Source organism: Ascaphus truei, chromosome 5 (genome assembly GCF_040206685.1).
Source record: "Ascaphus truei isolate aAscTru1 chromosome 5, aAscTru1.hap1, whole genome shotgun sequence".
In the NCBI taxonomy this organism is placed as follows: domain Eukaryota; kingdom Metazoa; phylum Chordata; class Amphibia; order Anura; family Ascaphidae; genus Ascaphus; species Ascaphus truei.
The window spans coordinates 121,584,909-121,609,479 of record NC_134487.1 but is presented as its reverse complement, the minus strand read 5'-3'; the positions used below and the strand labels follow the sequence as shown (position 1 = coordinate 121,609,479).

The window sequence follows — 24,571 nt, the reverse complement described above, 5'->3', positions numbered from 1 at the left end:
AGAAAAAAAAGCTCATCAATTCCAGAAGTATTTCATCCACCCCAGCATGTAGTTTTGTTTTCACTTAATCAGAGCTAAAGATGTATGTTGAAATCTTTTGTGGTGCTTTACCAAACCTGCCATTTTGTCATGCCAACTTCTGATTAAAAATAAAATCCTTTATCATTCTCAAGTTTACTATTTGGGATGAAAGGAGCATTTACTGAATGCTTCTGCTTCCAATTACCTCACTCCGATGCAACACAGTTTGCAGACTGGTCTTTCCGAGCGTTTGCGTTCTCCCCAATGGCCGAGATCATGAAATGGTACTAATTAAAATAATTGGAGAAGATATTAAACTGCCTGCAGGTTGAATTGATTAGGATTTTATTACATTAAATAGGCTCACATATTTAAGTTATACCATTGATCATACAAGAAAATGGATAGACATCATTTTTTTTCTCATATTTTTCAGTTTTAAATTATTATTGAACATTTTATTATGAATTGATCTCCGAGTTTGTTGCTTATTTGTATAATGCTGTAGTCCACATTTGGAATCTGGTAGAATATTGATATGGTAACTTTTTTATTCTGGCATATGGACCACATGTAATAGTTTGTTTTAAATGTAACTTCATTTTTGGCACATTTTGAAAGCGTTTGCATAGTGCTGCGGCTCATTTTATTCTAACACATCGCCGTTTTTTCCCTGGCTTTTTTCTGGAATGCGACGCACTTCACCGGGAGCATGCCGCATTCATTTTGCGTTCTCAGCCACGGGTCATGCGCGGGTCATGCGCAGTTGACGCGCGGTTGATGCGTTTTTTGAGAATGGTTCGGATTTAATAGGTTGCAATTCTTCGCGTGTCCGCCAGATGGCAGATATTCATGAATTGTAATGCGCACGCGCTTCAGTAATGTGTCGACTTGCAGGTGTTTCGTTTAAAAAAGATACCACAGTGTGCTATTGTAAATTGGCCTTGAGACTGAAGGAAGAGGTTGCAATAATGTATCAATTTAGGCTTTTCATATTAAAGAAAGACAAAGACCAGTTTCTGTTACAGTATTCTCCAGAGACACGCCCGCCATGAGTGTTCAAGTGCAGCCCGCTTTCCAAAAACCCAACAGAAGTTACACGTATTTGATATGGGCCGCGATTAATGCAACAGATGATAAGATTATTTTTATTTATTTATTTATAAAATATTTTACCAGGAAGTAATACATTGAGAGTTACCTCTCGTTTTCAAGTATGTCCTGGGTGTTAGCGATGATACAATCGGACAGCGGCGGCGGTGTCTTCGGGTGCACATTTCAGCAGCAGGACACTAAAACTTCATTGTAATCCCAGTGTTTCAGATTAGATTACAACACTTGAACACATTTACGAGCTACGGAGGACAAACTCCTATTTCTCGTTTAATCAACATGAAGCTCCCGCACTGTACCTGGTACTTAATACAGTCACATCAGTTTAGTTTAGTTAGATTGTCTAAATTGTGCCTCTTATATAGTGTTAATTTACATAACAGGCCTACAATTGTGCAAATGTTTTTGGGGATTGAGTGAGAAATATATATAGGGTATGGTGAAAAACTAAAGGGGTCCCTCTTCCTGAAGAGGTTGCAAACGAACATTTCCTATGTATTTAAGGAGGCCAATTACATTGGTAAGTTTACAAAACAAAAAAAAGAAGGTTTTGTCAGCATCCAAGTGGGACAGCCCCTTCCGATCAATCCATATAATTTTAGTTTTTTATTATTATTTTAAAAAAAATTACGTAAAAGGTAAATTGCAGATGATCCAGAAATCACAGGACGGCTCTCGCTAATGCAGCAGCCCCGCTGCGTAGGACTCCGAGATGTTCTGCCCGGAGAGACCTCCCGGCGGGTTGTTTAATATGACTTTGGCTCGCTCACATGTTCTTTGGTTTCGAGATCACTCCGTCCGGATACTGCTCCTTAAACCGAGCAACCACATCCGGATCCAACAGGTGGATCCCGTCCAGCTGATTTCCCAACGTGATCCAGTTTGGTTGCACATTGTGTGGCCGCCCGAAGAGCTCGATCTTACGCGTCCCGGGGGAGAGACGCTCAAGATGGCAACAGTTGTTCAAATGTATCAGTATTTTATCGAAAACTATGACTTTTACAAATTTTCGCCAGCTCCTCATGTGTGGAAGCGTGCAATAAGGAAAAGGTTATGTAGCGATCCCTGTTTTTATCGTATTGAGCCACAATTTATTGGAGGGTATTGGTGTGTATCACGGGCTTTTTCCTGTATCTATGATCATGCAGACGGCAAAAGGCGAAAGGTCGTGTTAAAACCAACTAAGAAACGACAGTCGCTGCCAAGCAATGCACCAGCACCGGCTTCCAATAACGGTCCCACCGTCAGTGACAACCCTTGCTGTCTGTCCAGCAAGCCTGAGACGGATTTCGCGTGCAGTTTCGAGCAAGTTTGCATGTACCTAAGCAATTTCCAGCCTCATTAGCTGACTACAGGTGTAGTAGTCCTGCTGCCAACTATCGACGTGGATGATCAAGAACACTGGACTGGCAGTTGCCCAGTGCCGGCGCCAGCTGAATGGGAAATTCTATGGTGAGTATTGTTGCCGTATTATTTTCTGTGTTTTTTTTATTTTGACAATACAGTATCAATATCGGTGCGATTCAAAAGTCAGGCGATTCTCCTGTAAGCAATATCATTGGCTGAGCGGCTTCTCCAGTACTGTACTGCAGATACTGAACAATTGGTGGAACGCTAGGCGCATGCGCATTGGAACCTTCTTGAAACGCATATGCGTGTCATTACATCGACGGTAGGCGCATGCGCATGTGAACAGGAGACGCCCCCCGAGAAAATTATTGGTGGGACTGGCTGGGAGCTTCTTTAGGGGGCTGACCATTACAGTAAAACTTTTCTTTTTGTTTTTCCTCAGAAAAGAAAACGGCTAATGGAGGGATTTCGATGGATAATATCGCTTTGTGTAACAATACCTGCACATTGCTGAATCGGATTAAAAAACCCACGTACCGGAGTCTACAGTTTAGTGGCCGTTGTTATTGATTAGGATAGAATACTCTACCTGAAACATTATGCTGATGTTTTCAGGCCGTACAGTATACAATACTTTTTTATATACAGTATACTGTGTAATAAACCAGAAAAAATTAAAACTATTCATTTATTCTACATGTACAGTATTACAGTACTGTACATACAGTATGTGTCTTCTATACAGTGCCAGTACATACAGTACAGTACAGTATGTGTCTTCTATTTTTTTTAATACTCTTGTACTGAGCATGCCTACAGTATACAGTACAGTATGCCTGGACAGTAGTGTACATTCTAGAAACACTGTATTTTGTTACAGTAGCAAAGGAGCCAATGGAACAATGTAAAACAAATCAACATGTTCTTTTATTGGTGTAGTAAGTACAAAAACATTTATTTACAAATACTGTACAATGTAGAAACATGTTAAGTGCACAGCAATTCAAAACATCAACAGGTTTATGGTTTACTAATAGTGAAAACATTTATGTACAGAAAGTTAAAACATTTACAGTCAGTCAGTATGGTTTACAGTCACATGTTATAAAACAAATTCTTTATTCATACAATATACAAAACGCAACATCTCCTTTATTAAAGAACGGCAAGTCAAAACATACAGAATACAGTGGGATGGTGTGCAAAATAGTCAGTCAAGCCTGCACCAGTACAGTCCTCGAGGGCAGCAAACAGGCCCGGTTTTCAGGACAACCTTGAAAACCGGGTCTGTTTACGGCCCTCAGGGACTGGAATTGTGCAGGTCCTGTGTGTGTGTATGTACAGCAAGTTAAAACATTTCTGTATAAATGCAAGTTAAAACTTACAAACATTTTTTTATTAATACAAGTTAAAACACACAACATCTCCTTTATTTAAATACAGCAGGTCAAAATATGTACAGTACCGTACAGTACAGTTCAGCACAACAGTATGGTCTTACCTGTGATTAAAAAAAATCTTTATTCATAAAATACAGTATACAAAACGCAACATCACCTTTATTAAAGAAACATATAGAGTACAGTGGGATGGTGTGCAAAACAGTCAGTGAGGCCTGCACCAATACAGTCCTCGAGGGCAGCAAACAGGCCCGGTTTTCAGGACAACCTTGAAAACCGGGTCTGTTTGCGGCCCTCCGGGACTGGAATTGTGCAGGTCCTGTGTGTGTGTGTACAGCAAGTTAAGACATTTCTGTATAAATACAAGTTAAAACACACAACAACATCTCCTTTATTTAAGTACAGCAGGTCAAAACATGTACAGTACAGTTCAGCACAACAGTATGGTCTTACAGTTCCCGTGATTAAACCAGAAAGTCCTCCAGATTGTCCGTCCATGGCCGATTCCTTGCATGGCGCAAAACGCCATTAATGCAGTCTCGAACGCCTTTCATTACAGGATCTGTAATTGGGTAATAGCGCCGCAATTCCTCCTGAATGGTCTTTCTTAAATTGGCAGGAAGCGCCTTTTTTACGCGATTTCCTTCGTAGTTCACTCTAAAGGCCCAGTCACAGTACAACGAGTAGGGCACATGGTGCTTAAAAAGTAACAAGGCATACTTGTGGGGTGCACCAGCATTCATCACCCTATACTTATCCCTGAGCGCCGGTGGCAGATCGCACAGGCTGATGTCGGGCACCGTATCGATGCGAGCGAATGTAGGTCTTCTGCGAGTGGGTGTGCTTGAGGTGACGGGTGAGGGTAGGTTGTCTGGGAGGAAGCTTTCCTCTTGTCTTGGTCGCTGTGTTGTCTCCTGGCGTGGTCTTGACGGGGTTGTCATGTCCTCCTCAACGGCATACATGTACACTACATCTTCTGGTTGAGGGGGTGCGCTTGGTGATGGAAGGGTGTCGATGCTCCCATTCATCACATCCATGCCAACCTCCTGCTCCGGTGTCGGAGAAACAGGGGCATGAACACCGAGCAAATTATGTATACCCGCTATGTCAGCCTCTATCTTCTCCATCCGTCGATCCATCCGTTGATCCATATGTTGCATCCGTTGATCCATATCTAGCATCCGTTGATCCATATGTAGCCTCCGTTGCTCCACATTTAGCATGGTCTCCAGAAGCATATCTATCTTTGCCAGCACAATACTTATCCCATTCAGCATCCGGTCTAACGAACTGCTTCTTGTGCATGGCGTGTTGACATCTGGGTGGATGGGTGCAACGGAGGATGAGATGGGGGTTCCATGGAGAGAAGCAGCAGCGTCGTCGAAGAAGGGTGGAGGAGGTGACCTGTGGATATCCGGTAGAGGAGAAGCGGCAGCGTCGTCGAAGAGGGATGGAAAAAGTGACCTTTGGTTTTCCGGGCGAGAAGCAGAGTCGTCTAAGAGCAAAGGAGAAAGTGACCCGTGGATTTCAGAGGCACCAGTGGCAGCGTCGTCGGATAGAACTGGAGAAGATGGCCTGTGGGTTTCCGGGAGGGTGGCGGCAGCGTCGAGGACGAGGGGTGGAGAAGACGGGCTGAAGATTTCCGGGACAGCGGCGGCAGAGTCGTCGATGCGTATGGGAGGAAGTGGTCTGCGGGTTCGATGGGTTGGCTCCCATTCATTTTGCGTCGAGAGTACATCACCGTATTTCTTCTTGACATAATATGGCTAACGTCTATTAAAACCCTTAGCCTTTGGGGTCAGCAGAAGGTTTTCTTTATTGGCCTTAGCCTTTCGCTTTGGCCTTGGCGTGGAAACGGCTGCCGCCTTTCGCTTTTACTGTGTGATAGGCACGGCAGAGGTGATTGGCTTCCAGTGTCTGTAGAATTGGGGGTGATCCATGGAAGCAGATCTTGACAAGGGCAAGTTAAATAAAGATCATCAAGTGGGAGGCTATGCAAAGTGTGTAACCTTTTATGCATGGCGGCGAGGTACAGGTGTTGAAAGTGGGCGTACATGGACTAAACATTGCATATACATTCTTGTGTTTGTATTTCTTTCTACTCGCAGAAATGCCTGTTAAAAAGATTTCCAAGGATCTCAGCATGCGAATCAAGGAGATGTACACGAGCGGACACCGAATTGCAGATATCCAACGCTGGTTAGCTACTTCTGGCCTCGTTGTGCCAGCAACCACCGTGAGCTATCATGCACACGGAAAAAACAGAGAACGCAAAAGGGCACCAAGGGTAACTAACGCGTAAGTATATTTATACAACTTAAAAAAAAATTTATATCAAATAATGTACTGTAGATCTACAGTACTGTATCTAATATTTTTGTTATTTCTGTAGATTTATATTACAACAGTATATATATTTTGTATATTTAGATTTATATTACAACAATATATATATATTTTGTATACTGTATTTATATTTATATTACAACAGTATATATATATTGTATATTTATATTACAACAGTATACTGTATATATTTTGTATATTTAGATTTATATTACAACAATATATATATTTTGTATACTGTATTTATATTACAACAGTATATATATTTTGTATATTTATATTGCAACAGTATACTGTATATATTTTTTATATTGCTGCATATTGATACTGTAGAACTGTGCTTCTGGCCTACTGCACTGTAACTCACCGGATTGTTTTTCTTTACATTGTAGGGAGACAACTCTTCTGGTAGACAAAATAAGTGAGGAGAATGATGACAAGAGTGCATTAAGGGTCAAATACACTCTGCAGGAAAATCACAATCTCACTGTATCCGAGACCAGCATAAAGAAGATCAGACGCAGCATTGGATGGAAATATGGACGTGTGAGGTTAGTACTGGACAGTACAGGAGGTAAAGGTGTTGTTTAGGAAACTGTACTGTACCGCTAAAATTATTTATTCCTTGTCATTACAGAGCGTACCCCATGATACGGGACGTAAACAAAATAAAAAGAGTGGTCCAGGCCCAGGCATGGATCGACAGTGGAGAAACTTTCCAGGATTGCATCTTCACTGACCAGTCTACTGTGTCGCTGGAGAGATTTGCAACCTTTGCATTCCACAAAAAAGGTCGCATATCTATGAAGCCGCGGCCAAAACACCCCGTGAAGCTGCATGTGTGGGGTGCCATCTCTAGGCGTGGACCAGGATGCATTGTCATCTTTGAATGTAAGATATATAAAATATAATGTAGCTGTAGACGGACGTTCACAGAGGTACACAATTGGAGACTTTATAAGGTGAAATTATAATAGGCTTTATTGTGCCTTTTCCTTTTCATCAGGAAATCATCCAAACACAGGGGGGGGGGGGAAAGCTTCTATTCACTTGGGAGTATCTCTAGTGAAAATACCATGCAATTAATTCACAACTCCATAAGTCAAGCATGTCTTGCAGCCCCAAAACATATAGCATGAAATAAGCAGATATAAGCAGTCTCTTAATTATGAAAGTCTTATCTGTTTCTTGCGGTAGAGTAAGCTTCTCTGCTCTCCTGGAACCACACCCGTGCGTGCACAGAAAATATCAGCATCCAGGTTTAGAAGTCTTATTTGGTGTCTTGCAATCAGCTATGCTGGGCAGAGCTCAAGACCGGTCAGCTCCAGAGATGTGTGTTCTCTTGGTCAGACTCTCCTGGGAGTCTCAAGAACACTCCTCTGTCTCTCCAAAGGTCAGCTCTCAGTCAGAGCTAAGGAGTCACTTCCTGTCTCAACAGACAGGCTTTTGTAAGCAATCAGGCAGGTGGTGTTTATTAATTGACTACCAGCAGTTAACCACCACACTGCCAGATTAAAGGCACATTACTTGAACAGGGATTACTCCCCTGTTACATACCTCCCCTGTTTGTGGGAAGCTCGGGCTTGCCACGGCCAAAGCCCATCCTTCCACTCTCATTCTAGATATCTCAGTGACTTGAATGAGAGTGGATGGAGGAAGAGAACTCTCAGTCCTGTTGGGATTGGAGCCCTTTCTCCAGTTTATTCGTGTCTCCTCCTGAAGGTGTTTGAGATCAGCACCCCTCAGTCGCTCGAGGAGGACTTTCTCCAAGTATAGTCTTTTTTCTACGTGCGAGGTCATGAGATTTCCCTTGCGTCGTGTGCTTGTCTTATTGTAGGCATACTGTATGGCAGCAGTTGCAGAGCATTTAAAAAACACCCTTTTCCCACTCAATGGGGTTGCTAGTTCAGCCCCTTTTAGATTAAGTTGCAATTCCACACCCACTTCCAGAGAATATCCCATCTTTTCAGCTTCATCAACTAAGGATTCTTCTGGTTTTAATTCAGCACGTGTACCTTCTTTTGTTGCCTGCTGGGTGGCTTAAGGTTTTGCTAGTGCTTGTTTAGGTGGTTCAAATTTTGCAACCTTGTCTTTCAGATGAGCGGTATTCCCAGCTCTCACTGTACCCTTGTCTTCATGGGTTTTTGAGGCTGTGGGATACTGACGCTTAGTCAGGGTCAATACTTGTCCTTGTAGGACTGTAATCTTATCCACGAGAGATCCCTGTTTTTTGAGTGCGTCTTGCAAGTCTCTTCTCAGGGAATTTATCTGCATGCTTTGCTTTCTCTGAGCCTGGCTCCACATTTTTATTGCATTGTGGAGCACTATGAACTTCTTTGCTTGGGCCGCAGTTATTTGTTTCAGTTTCTGGACCTTCTTGTGCACCCTTTTGTGCCGCGTCACCTGGGTTCTAAGCTTGGCTTTTAGCGTTGCTTTGGTGATGCTCAAGGTAGCCTTCAGTTTCTCATGCTGCTTTGCGGGGACATACTGGGTCATCAGACGTTCCTGCAGCACTTGAATTTCTTTAGCAGCCTGCAGCTTTTCTTCCTGCAGCGTTTGCTGCTTCTCCTCAACATACTGGAGGTGTGTACGCAGACCTTGCAGTTGGTTCTGCAGTCGGTGCTCTGCTTCAAACTTTTCCTTGACTTCTTCTGTCAACTGAAATTTTTCTTCTTTCAGTTTTAAGTTTTCTCTTTTTAATCTCGAATTTTCTCTTTTTTCAGTCTCTGTATTCTTCAGGGCTTCTTTGCAGTCCTCCTTCCATTTACGCACATCTGCTTTGAGAATGACACTCTCCTGGCGTGAGACTTCCTTCTCTAGGTTGAGGGTCTGAAGCTCCTTCTGAGAGACTTTGAGATCTGTATCAAGATTACCAATAGTTTCTTTAGCAATGTCCAGCTCCTCAGTGAGAGTGTGTAGTTCCTTTCTGGAAACGTCCAGGTCTGTGCGGCAGCTGTTGGTCTCATGATGTGAGGCATCAAGCTCTATATGAAGAGTGTGAACCTCTTTCTGGAAGACAGTCATCTTCTTCAGTGCCTCCTCATACTTCCGCTTTAGCGTAGCCACCATTTTATCCGATTGGCTCTGCTTTTCATCCATGGCGGAAATAGTAGCCTTTGCAGTATCTAGCTCAGTCTTGAGATCCTCCAATTCGGTCTTGGCCGCAGAGTAAATTGCGAGCACAGTCTTCTGTAGCTCAGCATTATTTTTTCTCTCCCTTCCCAATTCTTCACAGAGCAGATCACAGTTATGCCTGGCAATTTTCAGGGCGTCTTCAGGGCTGGTCAAGGGATCGTCACTCACTTGTTCCGGCTCCGCTTCCCTGGGATGACTGGTTGAGGGTTCCTCACTGTTGGCACCGGACAGACACTTCTTTGGGGTACACGACTTTTGCCTTGGGCCCTCTGGATATTCGGTTAACCGTGGGACGAATTCTCCATTTTCTCTAGGCTGCAGGGCAACTCGGTCCCCCTTTTCCTCCACAGGATCTGCGGACGTGTCTGTTCCTTCCACGGTAAGTGAAGAACCGCTTTTCTTTTTCCACCTTTTTGATTTGGATGACACCGTCCCTTCAGGGATATTGGGGTCTCCATCTTCATTTGAAATTTTAGCGGCTTCATTATATACGCCAGGCTTTTCTTGCAGTTGCTTTAGCTGACAGAAATATTGGGTGATCTGCTGCTCCTGCTCTGTCTCCTGCTGATCATATTCGTCAAAGGGAGCGGTCTTTTCTGTTCGTGCCGAGTTCAGGCACCCCCACCATTCTTGGGGTGTTTTGTGGGTGTGACTCGGTTCGGGTTCCCCGTAAGAGATGTCTTCCTCTTTATTGGACTGGAAGGGACACTCTTCCGTGGGGTAGGGTTCATTACAGGAACGCTGCATCTTGTCCTCCATTTTTAGGCTATCAGGTGTAATTTTCTTCCTGACCTCAGGAGGCACTATTGCAGCTGTTGCCACTGTATTTTGCTAGAACCCCCAATTGTGGTAGTCCTACAGATGGGCATATTTTGCTTGTAGAGGTCATAGCTCTCACAGGCATCTCTGTAGACTTTCTTTTTTTCCAATATCAGCAGTGCTGTGCATGCATTTGCTCTTATCAGGTATACAAGATGTGCAGTTGCTAGGTAAAAAAAAAGTCTATTTGCTCTACACCATTTACTTGCTAGGTGCAATCTCTCCGCTTCAGCAACAGAATTTGGTTTTCTTCCTGAATTCAGTAATTTTCAGTCTCATCTTTGGGTATTATGGCATTCACACTTCACACTTTGGGTGTCTGTTTTTGCTCCCAAGATATATATAGGCAGACTTTTTTACTTGCAGAAAAAAAAACATTCTTTCATTCCCGGCAGGGTGACTCAACACTCAGCATTTGTTTGCTAAAAATTCCCCTGCTTCAGCACAGTCTTGTATCAATTTTCACACTTTTCTGCATATACTCCATTCACAGCTGGTAGCCCTATGCGGTGTGGCAACCTTTATTTGCAAAATCAGTACCACTCGTGGGTCACCATCTGTATTCACTGCTTCAGCGAAACTTTTGAAAACAACAAACACCTATCTCTTTTTAAGGGCTGACTCACTTCTTGAACCCTGACTATGGCTGGAAGGCAAAACCCCTATTTCAATGACCATATTACACTTTGCGATAGGCAAAATAAGGTTTAGCTACTTCAGCAGTCTTTCTCCTCTAGGGATTGGGGCAAAGAGTCCATCTGTGGTTTTGTAAGTTTCAGTGCAGTGTGGTTTCAGTGGTGTGTCCCTTTAACTCTGATCTCTGCTGCATGAGGTTTTTTTTTTCTACGTTGCTTGTAGGCAAAAAGCATTAAAAAAAAATTCACATAAAAATCTCCGGTCCTTTTTAACTACAAAGACACCTTTTGTCCCACCTCGGACACCATTTGTAAGCAATCAGGCAGGTGGTGTTTATTAATTGACTACCAGCAGTTAACAACCACACTGCCAGATTAAAGGCACATTACTTGAACAGGGATTACTCCCCTGTTACAGTAGCCTTATGCACTGTACTGTACTAGTGTAGCCTTACTGTATGCACTGTACTGTACTATTGTGCAGTTTTTTGAGCACTTTTCTTTTCTTGTTATAGGAATCATGAATAAAGCTTTGTTCCAAGACAAAATTGTCCCTGCAATACATCACACGCGAGTTCCCGGACAACGATCCAAAGCACACCGCGTCAACAGCGCATATCCTTGAGCGCGGTATCAACTGGGTGAAGACGCCAGCAGAGTAAGTGCGGTAACCGTGTCTCATTTCTTTACCACTGTTTTGACTGTGTACTGTATCTCTTAAACTAATTGTCTTTTTTTTCCAATGACAGATCGCCAGACTTCAATCCGATCAAAATGGTCTGGCATCAGCTGAAGGACCATATCCGAAAGTGGTGAAACCCTCCAAAAAGGACGAGTTGGCAAAAGGCATAATGAGTTTTTGGAACGATGTACTCACCGTGGAACGCTGCAATAAATATATAGACCATATTGCGACTGTGTTGCCCATTGTGATCGCACGTAATGGGCAAGCATCAGGAAAGTAGTACTGTACTGTAGTATTGTAAGTACAGTATGATACAGGTAAGTATGGCACAGATTTTTTCTTTCCTAATAGTCAGAGTATACAGTAGTTAAAGTTTTTTCTTTACAGAGAGAGCAGCACCAGCCATCTGGTTACATAGTATTTAACAGTAGTCAGAGTATACAATAGTTCCAGTATAGACTAGTTTGACAGTACTACAGTAACTGCCTACTAACTGCTCAATTTTTTTCTTTCCAGAGAAAGCAGCACCAGCCATCTACAGTAGTACTACACATCACACAATGCCATAATACAGTATGCACATAACTGCACTAATTTTTTGTTTTCTTGTCGTTTCAGGAAAAAAAGGGTGGCCTGGGGGGAGAATGAACTACTGTACTGTACACAGAATAAAGTATAAACAAGATAAAGACGGAAAAAATAATATTACTATATATATATATATACAGTATTATACATTGCAGTATATATTATTAAATAATATTCTTATAAATGTGTATTATTCATGTTTATCCATGTTTTACAAATGTTTTCTAAATGTTTATCCAATTTCAATCTGCCAGAAGAACTTAATAAAGACTGCATAATGTATTATTCCTGATTTTTTTTATATTTGTATTTTTTGGTTCCTAATAAAATAAAATAAATATTTATTTACATTCCTGCTAATCATAATCATTGACAACACCCCCCCTATCCCCCCCACCCCTACAGTACACCAATGAATAAGAATGAACGACAAAACAACATGAATCAATTAATGGGTTTTTTAACTCTCAATTCTCACAACGCTGTGCAAATCAGATTTACATTTCAAATTCGAGAAGGGATTTTCCAAAGTGTTACCGTAAACAAAGCCTCAAAGGGTTGGGGGCGGGGGGGTTGGGTGAGTCATGTGCAGTAATCAGCTAGCTCCCATCTCAAAGAGGATTACACGCAGGCGCAGTGAGGTGATTTACGCTCGGCTAGGGACGGATTAAAAATACAATGACTAGCTTCAGAAAATTAATGACTGTGGGGGGGGGGGAGAAGTTGGGTGAGTATAGTACATAAAAAGCACACAAATCAACCATGTGCAGGAAAACGCACAGATTGAATATCGTAATATCAAGATTGTTTTAGCAGGCTTGTGGATAAAATAACAGTTAAAAAATTATAATTAAAAAAAAAATTTGGGGGGGCACTCAAGCAAGCAGTGGTGGGTAAAGTTACAGGCGCATGAGCAGTAATCAACTAACTCCCCATCCGAAAGAGGATTACACACAGGCGCATAGAATGGTGATGCTCTGTGCAAATCAAATTCGAGAAGGGATTTTCCAAAGCGTTACCGTAAACAAAGCCTCAAAGCTCCCATCTCAAAGAGGATTACCCGCAGGCGCAGTGAGGCTTTGTAGGTCGGCTATGGACGGATTAACAACACAATGTAAAGATTCAGAAAATTAACGACTCTGTTGAGGGGGGGTTGGGTGACTCATGCACAGTAAGCAGCTAGCTCACATCTCAAAAAGGATTACACGCAGGCGCAGTGAGGCTTTGTAGCTCGGCTATGGACGGATTAACAACACAATGTCAAGATTCAGAAAATTAACGACTCCGTGGAATTTAAAATCCTTGAGCTAGCCTTGTGTGTGTTCGTGGGGGAGGGGTCTACAGGGTACAGCTGCATGAAGTTCAAATATTAAGGCATACTTTAATTTCAAAAGGCAGTTCATCATAATAATACACCCCCAAATACAGTACGTAAAAAGCACACAAATCAACCATGTGCAGTCAAACGCACAGGGTCACAGTCAAAAGCTACAGCACAGATTGAATATCGTAATACAGTAAGATGGTTTTTGCAGGCTTGTGGAGAAAAGAATTTTACAATAAAAATTATTTTTTTTATTTTTTTTTGTCACTCACTCAAGCAAGCAAGCAGTGGTGGGCGAAGTAACAAGAACATGCGTAGTAATCACCTGCTGTCAAGCAGGAATGTGATTGAAACCAGACACACGTTCAAAGGAATGGTGTGGGAGAGATGTACTGCATTGTAGAGAAGATAAGAAGTTGAAATACCCTGCAGTGCAGTTAATTATCCTGAGCGAGGGGAGAGCGCTGTATATGCTGAAATGTGACACTGTTACAGTACTGTACACACCTATGCGTTTCAACAATTTTCAAATGAGACATACTGTACAGCAGCACAACACTGCAAATGCATGTATACTATAAATATGCAAATTTACAATTACTGCGTGCGCACACACAGACTGTGTACTGACATAGGTTGAACCGCGAAGGTATTAGACTTCCAAGACAACAGCTCGCAAACGCCCCCCTGAGTTTTTACAAGGCATTGCAGTATTGCAGACAGCGAGAATAAAATGCTAATATCACGAGCGCTCAAATAACACAATTCACTCCGGGCGAACAAACACAAAAACGCACCTAATCGGCCGCCACTGTACATAACATTGCTGTTGCCTGACACTTTTTTATTTTTTTGTAACACTTTTTAGTTATACAGAAATAATTTTCCACATGGGGTACAGAAGGGAAGAGCGGGAGGGACATGGCCTCATCCTGTATGCATACAGTTAAATACAGTTTACAGTGGGGGGAACTATAGGAAAGGGAAGGCATGAGGGTACAACATCTGTAAGCATACATATAAAGTTGGACATATGCTTGTATAACACCCATGTGGATGTTTTTACAGTAGTTGCGCTCTACTTTGCACTGTGCGGGAGGGGAGGGGGCACATAGGAACATATAAGGCATTACAGTCATTCACATTTTGCTAATGTATCTGACACTATTTTAATTTTAAACAAAGATAATATTCAGAAGCAGCCCAATTAATCTAATTTACAGCAGTTTTTCTACACAGTTCCCCTCTTTGAAAGGCACAGCTACTAGAAACCCTTTCATTCTTAACCTCACTTTTATTGGAAGAGGTGAGGATGATATACTGTCATGGAAAGTACTGTATGGCATGCAGATTCACCAAAAGGTGCAGTCACTTTTGTGTGCACAATCGTCATTCACTTGAGCAGCGACTGTGTTTGGAAAATTCAAAATGGATTCTGAAACAAATTTTATGTTAGAACTTAAACTTTCAAGTATCTTTTTGTTTGCAGAAAAAAGGATAATATAGGGCTACACTAAAATATGTAGGTAATGTTTTTACTTCTTGGAATGCCACATTTTTGCTTTTTGTTTACTATCTTTTTGTGTACAAGGGGCCAACATTAACTTTTGGGCACCCATACCTTTCTGTTGTTAGTTGAAACTTTTCTTAGATCTTGTGGCAAATAAATGTTAGGCTAACGTTGTAAGGTGATATCATTGGGCCATTAAAAGAGTATTTAACATTTTCTATCAGTTAAGTCGTCCTTGGCAGTCACTGTGACATAGCCTGAGTTGCAGGGTTTTTAACACTGAAACTCAAGAGCAAGGTGCATACGTTCAGTGCTGATATTTTTGTAGGCCTTAAGCTTTTTACTTGTAGACAACATAGCGGTGCATTGCATAGTGGACCAGTCCTGTGTGTTCATTCACATATTTTGTTGCATACAGTGATTGGGTTGTTGTATTTTCCTATTCAGCGGAGCACTTACTATAAAAGATTCACGTCACCCAAAATTGAATAATCATCCTTCCATAACTAACCTGAAACCTTTGAATACAAAGCATATTGTTGGCAAAATGGATGCAATATGCACTTAAAATGTGCAAGCAGTTATTCGAGACTAAGGTACAGTACTTATTCAGTAAGCTGTGATGGTGCCGATCTGGTGATTTCACATAGAATGCTCCATTGAGTTCAATTAGGCTTTCCATATGATAGCGCCGGATTGGTGCCAACGTACAGTAGCTCACTGAACAAGAGCCTAAGAGCAATAACATTGGTTCTTGGAAGAATGTATTCTCAGTAATTATTAGTGCAGATCAAACTGTAGTAGTGTATAAGTTGACATTATTTTCTAGAAATGCACTGTATAATCCTAAGAGCTTCTTCTGTGCTGGGTAGATCTGGAATACACTGCTATCATTCAGAGGAATTCTTGGAGGCCCAATACTGAAGTGATTTACAATAATAATTACATCTGGGTGGAATAAAAAGCCTTTATCTAACATTACTTATCTGGCGATTTTGTTCACCTCCAGTTATTTTAATATAATTAGGACAATGTACACTAGCCCATGATTGCTGGAGTAGGAATCTGCCTTCCTTATACAATAGTTGCATGTATATTAAAAATATATATTATTTCCTTTTTCCTTGGAGGTTGAGTGCCACTTTAGCAATTTATCCATTCCTTTATTTCTGGTATAGGAATGAAAAAAAAAAAAGGTCTACTGAGCATTTGCTAGGTGTTGCCATTTGAAACTCATTTCACATTTTTCTTATTACTTTCATTATTATTATCTTTTTGAAGAAGGCAGGCCTTTTGCTTCCCACACTCTAAATCTGGGGAAGCCAACTCCAGTTCTCAAGGGCCAACAACAGGCCAGGTTTTCAGGATCTCCCTGCTTCAGCATAGGTGGCTCAATCAGGGCTCAGTCTTCGACTGCACCACCTGTGTTGAAGCAGGGATATCCTGAAAATCTAGACTGCGGGTGGCCCTTGAAGACTGGAGTTGGCCACCGCTGGTCTAGACAAAGATATTTCTTGTCGAATTGCTCACTATACAGGACTTTATGCTGTAAGACTAGCAAGAACTATAAATATGTTTTTCGTAACTTTTTCTTGTCGACGAGGCATTTTATTTGTCTGAAGTGGGACTTTTGGAACGTCTCATTATTCTGAAGCAGCCTGGTTTCTGGACCAAAAATCCCCATAAACTGCAGAGTGCATAGAATGTGCCCCTTTCTTTTCATTTCCGATATCGGAGAAATAAGCGAATTTGCTCTCAGCGAATTTGTTGCGGAACAAAAAAAAGTCTTGCGTAATTTTTGGCACAAAGCCAAGGGTCAATTTTGCAAGGTTTGCAAAGTGCTGCGAAAATGTTGCACATCTTTACTCCGAGACTCGTTTGGAACATTGGATCCATGGTTGTTTTTTGCTTGCCAGTAACATGTATTATTAAATTGCATCTAGAGGTTACATTGCCTATTGAGATTAATAGGGATTTACTCCTATTTATACATTTCATTATTAAAAAATAATTTTATGCCAGTAAGATAACACTGATTAAAAATAATACAATGATTTCAAGCATCACATTTTTACACCTAAGTATAATGTCGGTATGTAGTTCATTTGGCATTTTTTTTTATCGCTCTAAATAGTTTTCGCATAAACTGTTTAAGGTTTATATCCATCACTATTTTAAAACTACTGCCTTGATGAGAATGTGTCGTGGAAACGAGCTAGAATATTCCTGGAACAATGCTAAGTGCAATTCAGTTGAACAGCACAATTTCACAACAAAAGCCCTCAAACTGCAAACTAGTGAAAGCCTTTATTTTTGCCTGTCTTTGTCAGCTTTTTGCATTGTGTATTGATTAGCTGTAGTGCTGCTGTCAGTATTTTACCAATAGTCTGATAGGGTCTCATGACTGGCATTTTGCCTTTTTAAAACCATCTACATGGCTACAGTCAAGAATCTCAGCCTCTAAATCAGATGTGTTGGTGACTGTTTGCGTCTTTTATTATTATTAATGCCCTTGCAGGCGAAGAATATTGAACAGTAATTAGGATCCACTATATCTGCTGCTGGGATAAACTTGAAAAGGTCATTTTGCAGGCAAGAAATATTTTATGTACCTATATATTTTTTTTCCCTCTGCTATTATCATTAATGTAACGATGCTTAGCACATTTATATCAGCAAGGGAGCATGACAGATTGTTTAGTTCATCTGAAAAGATGCAGTAATCATCTGCAGGCAATTTTATGGCAATACTGTCTCTCTTTAACCTTTCTAGTCTAGCTTCAGGTGGCATTATTGGCTTGCATTTTTAATGTGTGACGGAAGAAAGTGCGGAAATGTGCATATTGTTGTAATGTTAATTGAATGACTCTTATGTAGACTGTAATCAACCAGGAGAACAGTATTCCTCAAGGGGCAGTTAGGTGGCATATAAAGTTTGAATGAGTTTTAGTGCCAAAATGCATAGAATAACTCCCTTCTTAAATGCTGCAATTCACATAACGAACTGGTGCATTCCACTAGTGGGATCTAAAATTAAAATGCGATGTCAAATGTTTAAATAGTCCACAAGAAATGATTCTCGCAATAATGTCCTGGCACGCGGGAAACCCAAACATACGTTATATACAATATTATGGATTAAATAATGCGGTTTCTCAGCAAGTGGTAAAAAAGTACATTTAACACTCTTGTGATGGGCATACAGTAGTGTATGTTTTTTTGTTTGGTACATTGGCATGTGAGTTTAGTGTGGGGAGCCTTGATTGTTTTCTTATCCTCCTTGGTTTGACAATTTACAGGTTGATTTATAGTATCCCAGCAGATTCTTGAAAACCCCCTTTATTGCTCTTGCTGGAATTTGGAAGCTCACTGACATGACACCCGGAGGATGGTTGTTTTTCTTGCTGAGCCCGAATCTAATTTTATGTTGAAGGAACAAAATTCTTCTAATTTAATAATTCTTTAATTCAGTTGCATGAGAAAATTCATTTGAAAGAGAGCGAATGGGGAACTTGTACAGTATATGAGACCGGTTTAGGAACAATGGAGGTTTGTGAGTGAGTAAGTATAAAGTTTAGTGATGTTCAGCAATATAGCTGGTAATATTGTGGCATGTGCCTGGTGGTTTGTATCAACATGCACACACCGTTGTGGCAAATAATGTGCAAGGTTTTTGTTGTGGAGCAAATCTCTGATACTCTAGTTATTTTAAGACCTTGTGGTGAGAGCTCACTGAGCCTGCGATTACAGCAGTAGGAAGATGTACATGTTTATAATTAGACTGATTAAAGTTCATTTCAGTATGGCATTAATAATTAGAAATGTATGAAAAGATTTGTGAAACTTGTGGACACTGGACTTCTGCCGCTCCCGAAAAGTTTGCCCAGGTGTTCATTTTTGTTTGAGGTTTTTGCAGAAACAGATGTACTGTAGCAGGACTGCAGAAAGCACATACTCGCACCCGCGGTAACACGTTATTATGCAAAAATGTCGGCTACATGTGTATTTTCCGCTGTACACATCTTCTGAGATATACTGAAGATAAAACATTAGTAAAGACTCAGAATATGTATGATTATGTATGAAGAGCTTTGATGTTGGCATTTCAGATTGCAACAGCCCTTTACTTCTCCAGGACCTATAGGGCTATTAGGACTTTGCATGTTTCATGAATGAATCTTTAAGTTGCATAACTTACAACTTACACTACAGAAATGAATGCAATGTGAATGATTATTTATAGAGATTGTCAGCCTTTCAAAAAAAACAAAAACCCTTTTCATAGAGATTGGTGCAATTGTGTAATAGTCTATTACAGTGGTTTCCAACCCCAGTCCTCAAGGACCAGTAACAGTGCAGGTTTTTAAGGAAAGCCCAGCTTGAGCACAGGTGGTTCAGTCACAGTGATTGGGCCACCTGTGCTAATGAGAGGATTGCCTTAAAACCTGCACTGTTAGTGGTCCTTGAGGACTGGAGTAGGGAACCACTGGTCTAGTAGATAGCATGTCCGCACCTGCCAATAGTAATAACCCACAGTAATAACCAGCAGAAGGGTCCTCTTACCCAGCAGTGAGTTATTTTGTTTCGTCCCCTTCCTTCCTCCTTAGCTATATTTATAAGGGAGAAGGCAGTGACGTTTCCTGGGTCACACTGAGAAGGGTTTAGTTGTACCTTTTATCGCCTTACATTTCAGTGTGCTCATTTTAATATGGGTTCTTTCCATAGAAAGATAACTTGTAAACTAATAAGTTAAAGGGAAATATTGGCTATAGCAGGAATTTATGTTTTTTATGCCATAGTGTCCTTCAATTCTTGCAGAGGACAGTTTAACATTTTTACATCATTTTCCTAAAATGATGCTTTGTCGTCTCATTGTCCGTGAGTTTTTATTATGTTAATACTTTCACATTTCATTTTTCCAGTTTCCAATTTTGTTCTTGTCACTTAAACCGCAAAGTAGAAAATATTGTAGTGTCTCTAAAGTCACATTTTGAATCCAATCAGAGGCAAGTCTCCAGTATACTTGGGATTTTGTTGTACGTATGTACATCTTTATTTTTATATTATTTTACAACATTACAATTGCAGTACAGGGAGTTTCATAAATAATACAGATAGGATACGTTCATCAAGACATACAGATGTAGCCAAAGTTATTACCACTGTTAACGCAGAAAAAAAGCAAGAAATAACACGGTAAATAGTGCACGCTTTATGGAGAAATACACGTGGGTTACCGTTGTTTTGCAGTGTTGCTCGCGGTACAACTTGTGGTAGTAACGCTGTAGCGTTAACACACCACGTTAATTGGAGTAAGAACAATGGCTGCATCTGCACATTAAAGATTTGAGAGAAAGACGAGGCCAGAGTAGAGTGTAAATAGCGAGTAGAGAGCTGTGAAATCATACACAACCTCTTTGTGCAACGGCCAAATATGTATGCATTTGTTTAAACCTGGCTATATTTTGCATTTAACAACTTTTGCTATTTTTATGTTTCATGCTTATGTCACCCTATGGAAGCAGTTACTAAGAATAAACTATACTCACGTGTGCTATTTTTAGCAGCAGAGTCCCACAGGGATCAAACTTGGGAAAATGTATGTTTAATATAGACATGGATGATCTGGGAAAAGGGCTTCCAAGTGCTGGCTCAGTTTTTGTAGATGATACCAAGTTAATCAGGACCTTTAATCTGTGCAGAAAGACACTGGCAAAATGTATCACTGGGAAGGGAAAATAACAGATTACAATTTATGTGGACAAATTGTTTGTAATGAATGTGAATGGTGCAGAAATTCTTAGCTGCTGAGACATACTGTAACAGATTTATTATGAATTAATTGTGTATGTATATTGTGAAGTAGCTGCATAAATATTGTCTTGCTTTAGACAACAGATCACCATAAGAAAGGAAAGTGCTTGTATCCTTGTGCAGTTTTGGACAGAACATAGCAGGGGTACTGCATTACAAGAAATACAAAAGACATCCATTACATGGCAGTTTGACATGTTAAAAACACTATTAACAGAATCAGCAACTCCAGTAGAATTGGAAAAAAAAATATGTTTAAAAAAAAAAACATATTTACAATAAACATTAAGACAACCAGCATTTTCTGATGTAGGTTCTGTTACGAGAAAGTGAAGCTTTATCATATTTTTCATATTTTTAGTGTGAAAGAAATAATTTGAACCTATATTCAATGGCCCCTTTATTTTTCTCTGGCTCAACATAATGAGATTGTGAGAACTCAGGGACCAAACTTAATGGATCTAGATTAATCTGTCAGCCAAATATAATGTGGAAACTTCTATTCAATTATATTCAATACCCCCTCTTTTCCCCCCTCTTATATTCTTAACCTTTTCACTGCCCTATGAACTTACCTGGCACACCAGATGCCCTATTGACATACCAGGTACGTCGTCAGGGTTTTCTTGGGGATGATCATGTTCAGAACGGTGAGACCAATCAAAATATAAGTAGAGGGTGCTCCCTGTGGTCCGTGGTGCTTAAGTGCTGCCAGATCGGTCACTGTAAAGGTTACATACTTAACTCCAGTCCTCAAGCCCCACCAACTGGTCAGGTTTTCAGGATATCCCAGCTTCAGCACAGGTGGCTCAATCAGTTCCTGCTTCAGCAAAAGTGGCTCAATCAGTCACCATTTATTTGAAACCGAGTAGGATGTAATTTCTTTCTAGAATGACTAGGATATACTGGAACCGTGGGCAATTAAATGACAGATGAGGTTTAATACGATAAATGTAAAGTTATGCATTTTTGGGAAACAAGAATAAACAGGCGACTTACAAATTAAATGAGGCAAAATTAGGCAAATCGCAATATTATGCAGTAGCTGCAATGGCAATGAAGATCTTATATTGCATTAAACAGGGAGTGGATGGAAAGGAGTAAGCATACATATACCACTGTATAAATCCTTAGTAAGACCACACCTTGAGTATGGAGTGCAGCTTTGGGCACCACTCCATAAAAAAAAGACATAATAGAACTAGAAAAATTGAAGAGAAGATCCACCAAATTAATAAAGGGGATGGAAAATCTGATTTATGAGGAGAGGCTAACTAAATGAGATGCCTCTTTTCTAATGTAAACAAATCTAAGAGGGGAAATGATAACTATAGACAAATATATTTGGGGTCTATACATGAAGCTTTCAAAAGAACTATTCATCCCAAGGGCAGTACAAAAGACACAGGGTTATCCCTTAAGGTTATAGGAAAGGAGATTTCACCAGCAACAAAGAAAAGGGTTCTTTACAGTAAGGGCAGATAAAACGTGAAATTCATTACCCATGGAGACTGTGATGGCAGATACTGTACAATACATACCTTAAAAAATATATATTTATTTTTAAAAAGGAAAGGTTTACAGGGATATAAGCAATAAGTAAATATGGTAAGGATGGGAGAAATCTGATTGTCAATATTGGAGTCCGGGTGGAATTTTTTTCCCCTATGAGACATTGTTGAATAATGTTTCACTGGGTTTTTTTGTTTGCCTTCCTCTGGATCAATACCTCTAGATACAAATATAGGATAAATATCTGTCATATAAATCAAAATTTAACATAGGTTGAACTTGCTGTACATATGTTTTTTTTCAACCTCATCTGCTATGTAACTATGTAACATATTATTTTCTTTAATGCCAAATATTCATATACTGTACAAATGAATTCATAACTGTTTCTGTAAGTGCTGATACTGTAGTTTTGTACAGATAGAAATGGACATGTACAGTACATTTGAACGCCACTATTGCACAGACTACAAAGTGAAGACAATTTAATACCAGGTATGTAGTTATCTCCATGCACTTCCATTGTATTAAATAAGATTGTGTTCTATTGGCAGAGAAACACTATATTTACGATCACAAATAACAGTAATTACAATAGAGTAAATCACTTAACTAAAGAGAAGCTATAAAATGCTCTAATTCACTGTCATCTATTTTTCTGAAGAAATTATTGCTTAACAGGTATAGTACAGTGTATCCTGCTGTAATTCATGAGAAAATACCTGTTAAAGGTGTTATTAGTATTACTCTCTGAAATATAAATATTTGTGTCTCATTCCAATAAAACGGTGTTTGCAATCCACACGGTTGATTGAAAAAAGTGGATAGGCCTTATAATATAATACGAGTTCAGAATAAAGGGAGGTGCTAGCTTGAATCTAGATTTCTACATAAACTGGAGTGGAAGAGACTGAAATATCATTAGTGCTGCACACTTGGAATACCCCAAAACGTATGATGAAAAATGTATAGATCGTAAAAAATTACTTTAATTCAAATTAGGCTAAAAAAAGGTAACAAACAAAAATTGTTGCAAAAAGTTAATTAAAATGCATAATTGTGGGAGGGTTATTCTTGATTTATGAGTTGGACTTAGTATAGTTGTATGGACTTATGTATTAGTTTATAGATTTTCAAGTTAATATGTATAGTTTAAAGTGTTCAGTCGAAAGAGAGACTTGCCAATTGATGACACTGAATGTGTGATCTAACTTTGAAGTAGCAGCCAGTATTTAAGACTAAAGACGCAAAATCCATTGATCATGTGTTACTAGGGTTTGTTCATTAGCCATAACTAAATAGGCGGTAAACATACAATAGGCGATGAATTACTGCAGGGTACAAAGTTTTGTGGTGATATATTATTCTTCAGGTGAAGATACTGTAAAGGAGAGTTCACCATGGCCTTTAGTTATTTAAGGCAGCAATAATATATGAAAATTACCCGCAGCTGTGGTATTTTATTTATTTATAAAATCTTTTACTGGGAAGTAATACATTGAGAGTTACCTCTCGTTTTCAATTATGTCCTGGGCACAGAGTTATAATGACAAAATACATGGATACAAATACATAGTTATAGTGAGTGAAAAGGGTTATACATTATATATAAGACATTGCATGCACAGTTAAAAATAATATATATATATATATATACAATATATATATATATACTGTATATATAATACAGTATATTATAGGCGTATATAACAGTTACAGACCAGATTAAAATGTGAGACAGCTTTAGTATTGAAAGAACTTAGACTGGTGGCAGTTGTGGGGTGCACGGTAAGAGGAGGAGCGGTCGGATACTTTGCTGAACCTTGGGACCATGAACAGTCTTTTGGAGTCTGATCTCAGATGACAAGTGCTGCATGTGGTAAGGGCGAGGAGCTTGTTCAGGTAGGCGGGTAGCTTGCTCAGAATGTATTTGAAGGCAAGACAGGAAAGATTAACTTTGTGTCTAGACTCAAGTGATGACCAATCTAGTTCTTTAAGCATTTCACAGTGAAGTGTGTTGTAATAGCATTGGAGGACCGGGACATGGTGAAGTCGGGTACTGATGATTATGCCCGGGAAACATACATCTGAGTCCTTCATCCAGCACTCAGAAGGTTTACCCAGTAAGAATACTTGGACAATCAGGAAGTAAGCTGAGACAGCTGACAAACAGCTTGATAAGGAGGCAACTACTTGTAGTAGGTGGCTGACTCAGACTACAGAGCTGTCCTGTGAAAGCTCCTATCCAGAAGAATTTCCTAAACTCTCTCTAGGGACAGAGATTCCCAAACAAAGATACAGTAAGGACTTTAATATTGT

General features: G+C 40.0%; 1 protein-coding gene across 1 annotated transcript in view; it reads left to right on the top strand.

The window, feature by feature from the left end:
• Positions 1-24,571, top strand: part of LOC142495286 (dynein axonemal heavy chain 3-like) — a 1,152,169-nt gene that overhangs the window by 4,729 nt on the left and 1,122,869 nt on the right. The window lies entirely within an intron of this gene.